General features: G+C 34.5%; 1 long non-coding RNA gene across 1 annotated transcript; it reads left to right on the top strand.

The window, feature by feature from the left end:
• The first annotated feature begins 6,142 nt into the window (after window positions 1–6,142).
• On the top strand, window positions 6,143–7,238 carry LOC141678134 (uncharacterized). The gene is made up of 3 exons (XR_012557619.1): window positions 6,143–6,193; window positions 6,338–6,460; window positions 6,736–7,238. It is a non-coding gene; the product is annotated as an uncharacterized LOC141678134 (long non-coding RNA).
• Window positions 7,239–8,270: the final 1,032 nt, after the last annotated feature.

Raw genomic sequence — 8,270 nt, forward strand, 5'->3', positions numbered from 1 at the left:
TGGTCCGGACTAAGGCGCGTGCCAAATCTTACATAACTTGCTATCCGGGGCCATCTGGTTCTGATCTCGAGTCTTCTGCTGATTCTGAACGAGCTGGGATGGGGAAGAGGGCTTCCACTTCGGACTCTGAGGCCATAACGAAGCTTTCAGTTGCTAAGATTTCTTCGAGAAAGTGTTAGTGTATACTGAAAATATTTATTTGAAGTATGTACATTTATTTTTGACCAATTTATTTGAGAATCATTTGAATGTTTACATGTTGTCTAATATTATATATTGTGAACAATCTAGTATCAAATGGGATACAGAATATTAGATTGTTAAATACGGTTATATAATATAATAAGGTTCACAGCACAGGTGGTGTTGGACAATCCACTGGTATGGCTCTAGTATTATTTAGATTAGTTTATATTGACTAATAAATAATACTAGTATACTTTGTGTATATTGAACAGGATCAAATTTAGAATTGTTCCCTTAATACTGATTAAGAAGGAGAACTAAGATTCTATGTTATTATTAATGCTTAGGTTCTTAATCCAGAAATAGTAATTGACACGTGTATATTATTTACATGCTTTGATTTATATATGAAATAATTCTTTTGAATTATATCATTATATTTTGGGTGATGGAATTATATACATGATGGATATTATTTATTGAAGGAATCCACGGCCTGATAATCGGGTTAATGATGTCCCCTTGAAAGCTCGAAATGATTTAATTATGTGAAACCCTGCAGGTGGAATTTATTCTGGCATAATTAAATAAAAGTTGAGTGGATGATCAAGGATAAAAGATATTAATTAAATAAATTATCATTAATTTATTTAATTAATGGATATATGATATTTTAAACATGGGGAATTTAATAAGCAAATAATATTGGAACCGAATTAATTAAATTACGTGTATTAGGAAAGGTAGTGCAAATATTAATTCTTTAGTGGATTAAATTAATATTTAATTACATTGGGCTAGGCTCAAGATGTAATTAGAAGGCCCAACCTAATTATCCATGGTCCCTATTGTAGCCTATATATATTTTTATTCTCTTCTTACTTGGAATTATGTGAAAAAATATTGTAGCCACCAAGGAGCAAGAAGAGAGAATAACTTGAGAAGGCGGAGGCCACACTTCGCTCAAGGGAATTTGGGAATACAATAGAAGAGCGTGGAATCAACCATTAACAAGGTAATCCTCTTTTCGTAATCTTTATCGTAAAACGTATTAACACCCTAAGTCCGTGGTTCCCAACAATTGGTATCAAGAGCCTGGTAAGGGGTTCTACGTTTTATGATATAATGTCCATGTCGTAATTATATATGCGTGTATATAGTGTTTTGCTTGTATTGGTTTTGATGCAGGTTGTTAATCCACTATTATGGCCATGTATATTTTAATTATGTGTTTGGATCCCACGTTGTTTAATCGTGGTTAATTTTTGTTTTGGTTTCCACGTGGTTTAATCGTGGTTGTAATTTACACGAGTGTTGATCGTGTTAGAATAGATTTTACAAAATTAGTTTTGTATTAGATCTATTTTTTTTGTAATTGTTCCGGGTATTTTGTAATAGTTATGTGCGATCAGAAATCAATTCCGGAAGTTTTTTGTTCCGCTGTGCGATTACAATGGGCTGTTGTTGATGTTTGGATCGAACAAAATCAAAACAAAACTCACAGAAAAGCAACAGGCGCGTGCGTGCTGCGGCCGCTGCGGCAGCTAGGGCTGCTGGGCCGCTGCGGCAGCTGGGGCTGCTGGGGCCGCTGCGGCAGCTGGGACTGCTGGGGCTGCTGCGGCAGCCGGAGCTGCTGGGGCAGCTGGGGGTGTCGGGGCGCGCTTGGGGCAGATTTTTTTTGAGAGCTGGATTTTTTTTTCAAGGGCCATAATACTGGAAAATTTATTTTAATTTTTTTCATTAAATTTTAATTATTGCTTTAATTTATTGATTATGTGTGTCGTTAATTATGTATGTAATTCTTTTAAAATTGCTTGTTTAACTTAATTAGGACGACATGGACATAAATTTTATTTATTGCTTTAATTAAATGTTATATGTTGCTAAAATTATATGTGTATTTTGAATGCATGATTAGACATAATTATAACAACATAGGGTCCCATTTTATTTTAAAATTCCTCAATTTTAATAAAAAAAAATTCTAAGTGGGAGAGGGAATTAATATGAAATTAAAACCCATGGTCTCCATTATTGGTTGTAGGTAATTTAACATAAAGACGAATATAAATTATATATACGTCACCCATCGTGGCATGTAATTTATGGTGTCTACAATGTTATAGAAATTACTAGAACAAACTTCTTAAATTAATAAATTTTGAAAGGAATAAATACGGATTTTCTTTATTTCTGATTTGGGGCGATTTTGTCAAAAACGGGTTTATCGAACTTGTAAGGCTGTGGGTTTTAAGCGCGACCGATGTGACTCCTCCACTACCTGGAAATCAAACCATTGATGAATATTGAATTGAAGTATTCTATTCAAGGCAAAATTACGAATATTGGAAGGTATACACGCCACCCATCGTGGCGTACCAAGTTCCATAGATTTCAAATAATTTAAGATTTGATGATGGTATACACTTAGCTATGAAAAATAATATAGTCCACTCCAACGTGGCATATTGTTTAGTAATAGGACCGAAGTAACATTTAAACAAAATTAGGTGGTATACATGTCATACATCGTGGCTTACCAGAAGCTTATGGTATTTAGATGTTAGTGCATTAAATTTTAATAATTGTTAGAGGAATCAATGGATCTTAATAATTAATGCACCCTTATTTATGTGATGTTTTTATGCATGATTCTCAGGATAAAATGGGCTTTAATCCACTATTCACCATACTTAAGGATAACAAACTTATCGGACCTAACTATATTGAATGGAAACGAAATTTGGACATTGTGTTGACTGCTGAGGAGTACAAGTTTTGCACTTATGAACCCAAGCCTGAACAGCCTGCTGTTGATGCTCCTGAAGATGAGAAAGAGTATTATAAACGGTGGATTAAGGCTGATGAGATGTCGCGATGTTACATTCTGGCAGCAATATCGGGTGTTTTGCAGCATCAGCATCAGTCTATGGCCATTGCTTCGGATATGCTCTTTAATCTCAAGGAACTTTTTGGAGATCAGAATAGGGCTGCTAGGCAAGTAGCCATGAAGGCTTTAATGAACACTCAGATGGCTGAAGGCATACCTGTAAGGGATCATGTTCTCAAGATGATGTCGCATCTGAATGAGATAGAGATCCTTGGTGCTGAACTTGACGGGGAAACCCAGATTGACATTATCCTTATGAGCTTCTCCAAGAGTTTTGAGCAGTTCCGCTTGAATTACAACATGAACAAGAGGCAGTATAGTCTCGCGGAACTGCTGACAGAACTTCAGGCAGCTGAAGGATTATTTCGGCAGAGTGTTCAAGTGAATGTGGCTGAGAAAGGTTCTTCCTCTAAGCCGAAAGGTATTAAGAAGAAGAAAAAGGCTCAGACACAGAAAGCTGTGAAGGCAGTGGGAGTTCAGGGTGGTGTGAAAAAGCCTAAAGGAAAGTGCTTCAGATGCAAATAGTCAGGTCACTGGAAACCTCTGCAGCTTGTGCCCTTGCTGCCTCAGCTTGAGCCTTCTTTGTCTCGGCTGCTTCCCTCTGTCTTTTTTTTACTTCTTCCTCACATGTTTTGCAACTGGCTTTGTTGTGACCAAATATAAGGCACCTACTACAAGTCATTCTGACCCCTTTCTTTCCTAACTTTATTCATGCACCTGGTTCACCTTGTTCCCTCTACACTTAGCCTGGACCCTTTGCAAATCATTCTTAGAAAACCAAATATCTCTCTTTTGCTCTACAACATAGTCAATCACAGCATGCTTGAAGACTAATACACTAGTAAACAATAATCCAGGCTCAAATTCAATATACTTCATTGGTGTTCCAGGATTAAATGCAACATATGATGGTCATTTTTCTCTCCGCACAGACTTAGACGATTCTTCATCATAATCACTAGAGTCTGATGACTCTTTAGAAGGAATTCTAAAGCTATCACTATCATGGTCACTCTCCCATTTAGTGTCTTTACTCAAGTCTACTTTTTTTCTTTTTGTTGAATCTTTCTTATCTCTTTTATTGAGCAAAGTACTTAATGGAACATGCAAATCATCATCTAAGCTCTCATTTTCATCTTTATTTAGATTTTTTTTAGCCTTGGTTACTTATTTTTTCTTCTCTATAATTTCAAGAAACTCCTCGTCTTCATCACTTTCATTTTCACTATACTCTTCATCACTCTCATCCTCCTCGCTCTCATACCATTCACTCTCACTGTTATCACTATGACTATCATCAATTTCCTTCTCATTACCATCAATTTCAGGATCATTAGTACCAATCTCACAAGCTTGATCAACATATATAATAGCAATACCAAATTTTAAAGCATATGCATTCATCTCTCCTACAATATCATCCTTCCACAATATAGTGCAACTATCAAGTGAAGAACCTTCCTTGTTCCAATAAATTTTATAATCCTTATAGCCAAGATCAGTACTTACAAATTTATGACATACATCAAGAGTGATTCCATCTAAATCTTGATCGTAAATGTATTCAACTTTATCTCTTTTATAATATCTTACTCCATCATTTGTAGTAAACTTCCCGCCGTGAAGAATCCGTATGTTCACATGGTATAACCCCATCTGCATGATAATAAAATAATTAGGGTTTATCACTAGTATGTGATGAATGATTCGGTGAAGCCCTGAATATATATATATATATATATATATGTGTGTGTGTGTGTGTGTGTATATACCTTGATGATGGTCAAATAAGCTTTCGATCCAACCAATTTGCTGATGAATTACCTATCCCCAATTCTCCATTAACCCTAATTAAATCCCCAAAGTATCTTTTCACGTTTTTTGGCTATTTGTATTTTAAATTGGATGTTATAAAATGGGGAAAGTATGTCTCACCTGATTTCTCCGTGGCTAATTTTGCCACGACATGTCCTACTAGTTTCCAAGTCATTTTATTTTCATTTTTTTCAATTTTTTTTTATTTGAGGGACCTTAACCAAAAATATCATAAAGTTAAAGGACGAAAGAATTGATTTTCCTAAAAAAAATTATGTGATGAAAAGTTATTCAAAATACTCGCAATTGAATCATGACTTCTTTACTATTTTGCAAGCTCAATATTTTAACTATTTGGCGAACTTAATACCTTAATATTCACAATCTACAATTTATAGTATCCTGCCATATATTATCACAATTGACACAATAATGCAACTGAAAGAGTTTTAACATAAATTAACATAATTTTGAAAACACTTGGATATATATAACAATATCATGTATATATAATTTGGTGGTAGGCAAAATATAATTTGAATGAACAAAATTTGATAATAGTAAAATGAATACAGGGGCATGTTAATAGTAATGCTGAACAACTTTGATTTTATTTACTCTCTCTCAAAAATACTCCGAGTTTAGAAGAGAGTGAGAGCCGTAGGTTAACTGGCACAAACTTGACCAGACTGAGAAAGACACAGTGGCACATTTTTATTATATACATGGAGGGAATAAAAGAATAAAAATATAAAAAATATAGGTATAAAATAAATTTTAGGGATACATTTTAATTTTTATTCTAAAAAATATTATTTTTAAAAAATAAAATATTTTTTACACTTAATTGACCTATATAAGTGTATAGATATCTTATGTGTTATCATTCTTTCTGTTTATAACCATCAGGCATAAAATAAAATAAAAATTGCTTTAGCATTATCAGAAAATGGCGGGAATGTAATAAAATAAAAATTGCTTTAGCAGTATCAGAAAATGGCGGGAATGTCGTTCCGCCTATATCACAGTGTTTATGTGTTACTTGACAGCCGAAGCTTTGGAGTTCAGATGTTTAAAAGGGAAACACAGATAATAAGCTTTCACTTCTTTCTGATAGATGTAGTTCAGGAGATGCCTCTAGTAATTGAATGTCACACTAACTAATGACACGACCAGAACCCTGAACCCTGGGTTGTCGTCAATTACAGAAGGTGGATCCAAAACTTTCATCTGCAATATATCAGAAATTTTTTATCTCCAGAGGCGCCTTCACTTTCACTCGCTTCTTATAATTGGGCCCTTGTAAGCTCTTTGGAACCTTTTATTAATGCATGCAATATTACATAGTAACCACTAGCTTGATCATCCATTCTTTTCCCACAACATTTTGTTAGTCCACTGGGAGACAATGATGAATATACTAATCAATATCAAGGGTTTGAACAGGTGTTCGTTGCAATGCTGGTGGACAATTTCTTATACCCCTTTTCTGCGCTGCGTTCTCATTTTTCTCAGTCTATCAATTGGTCTGGTATTCGGTACCACTTGAAGAATGGGAAAATACACAAGGCATGTTATTCTGTTCTTGTCAACTTTCTCTTTATTGGTTATTGGTATAGAAGGTTCCTGTCTAAAATCAGGAAATTTTTACTTAATCTGTGGTTCTGATTCACTTTTTCAAAAGATGGCCACTTCTTCTGTATTAATATGTTAGTACTGGTATGTATTTTTGATAATTTATTAAGTGATGTGCTATATATTCTTTGCAAGATCTGAGCACTAGTGAACAGCACTTGAAATAAGCTGTTGATTTTTGTTAACAATTTGAATTAATGTTTTGGCAGATTGAAAGAAGCAAGGAAAAGGGTCCGAAATTTACAGATTTGGGCGGAAAGCACCTTTACGGAAGGAGAGGAGCTCCAGCAAAGATCTCAATTCTTGGTTTGTTGTCTAAAACTTTGACTCACTGGCGGGATCCCAAGAAATTGGACGTATAGAACTGCATTTCAACCAAAAGTAAACATGTGATTATTTCTGTTGTGCATTTGATAGTCAGCAAGGACTTGCAAATATTATTTTTCTCATGATCTGATGGCGATGAAGGCCTTCAACACAAATTTAGTTCCAATTATTTTTGACCCTTGTTAAGATAGCTGATTAGTCTCATAGATTAATTTGCCAGGGTCGTAGATTCACATCATCATTCAATTAATTGATTGTTTTTTTCTTTTTTCAAACCTCCCTTATGAGGCTGCTCTTGTAACGATTGTTCTGTAAATTTTTGATACATTTGAAGAAAGAATATTGGTAATTTTATACCTTCGAAAATTGAAAGGAAACTTTGTGATATCGTGCAGTAATTTGTCGTGCATCTGATTGAATGATATTTTTTTTCTCGTTCAAGCTTCTTATCTTATGACTAGCAGTAATGATTTATGAGCCTGAGGTTGCGTGAATTCATGAAACAGAAGCGCAGGCGACCAGAAACAAGGTAGCATACGAACAGTACAGAATTCATAAATCTTGCTTGTTCCTAATATTATTTCTCAGCAAAATGAATTGCATATTTGAGAAAGGTCAAATTTAAGCATATGATAACTGATTATATCATTATAGAAGTAAATTTTTCTTGCATCTCTTAGTAGTAAAACGTTGCATATATTTTGTTGTCTATTTGCAAATAATTCGGAAAACAATTTATACTTGTTGATGAAAAATATACCAAATAAGTTGATTAAAACATTTCCACGAACAAAAAACAGAACATAGCATATATAGATCACGTTCAAATATATTGAAAAACATGTCCACAAAACATAACATGGAGACCAACATGTCCCCAAACACAAAAACATAAACACCAAGTTCAAATCATCCTTTCTGATTACAGGACTTTTATTTATTTGAATGAAAAACAGACTCCAAAACACAATAGCTAATGACACGACCAGTGTTGATTCAGCTGCAGAGCGGACTACTCCTCGTCAGTATTTCCTTCCTCCTCGAACCCGGGGTTGTCCTCAATTACTGAAGGTGGATCCCAAACTTTCATCTGTAATATATCAGAAAATTTGGAATTATTATGCCAAAACATGCATGAAATAAGACTGGGAATGGGATGAAGGCTTACCCTAAAATAAAACTCTATTCTGTTCTTGAACCTTTCACGCTCAAGCATCACTTCTCTTAAAGCTTCCTGAAGACTGCTTACAACCACGAATGAGTTAGTCGACCGGTTATTAAGATATACTATTCACTTTTGAATTCTAGGAAAAAGGATGAAACTCTTTAAGAATATGTAACATGCCACAAAAGAAATTAGATAAAGTGGTCAAACCCCCTAAAAATTAGTACTCCGTATCAGTTTGAAGCATGTTGA

This window comes from Apium graveolens, chromosome 8 (assembly GCF_009905375.1).
Source record: "Apium graveolens cultivar Ventura chromosome 8, ASM990537v1, whole genome shotgun sequence".
Taxonomy (NCBI): Eukaryota; Viridiplantae; Streptophyta; class Magnoliopsida; order Apiales; family Apiaceae; genus Apium; species Apium graveolens.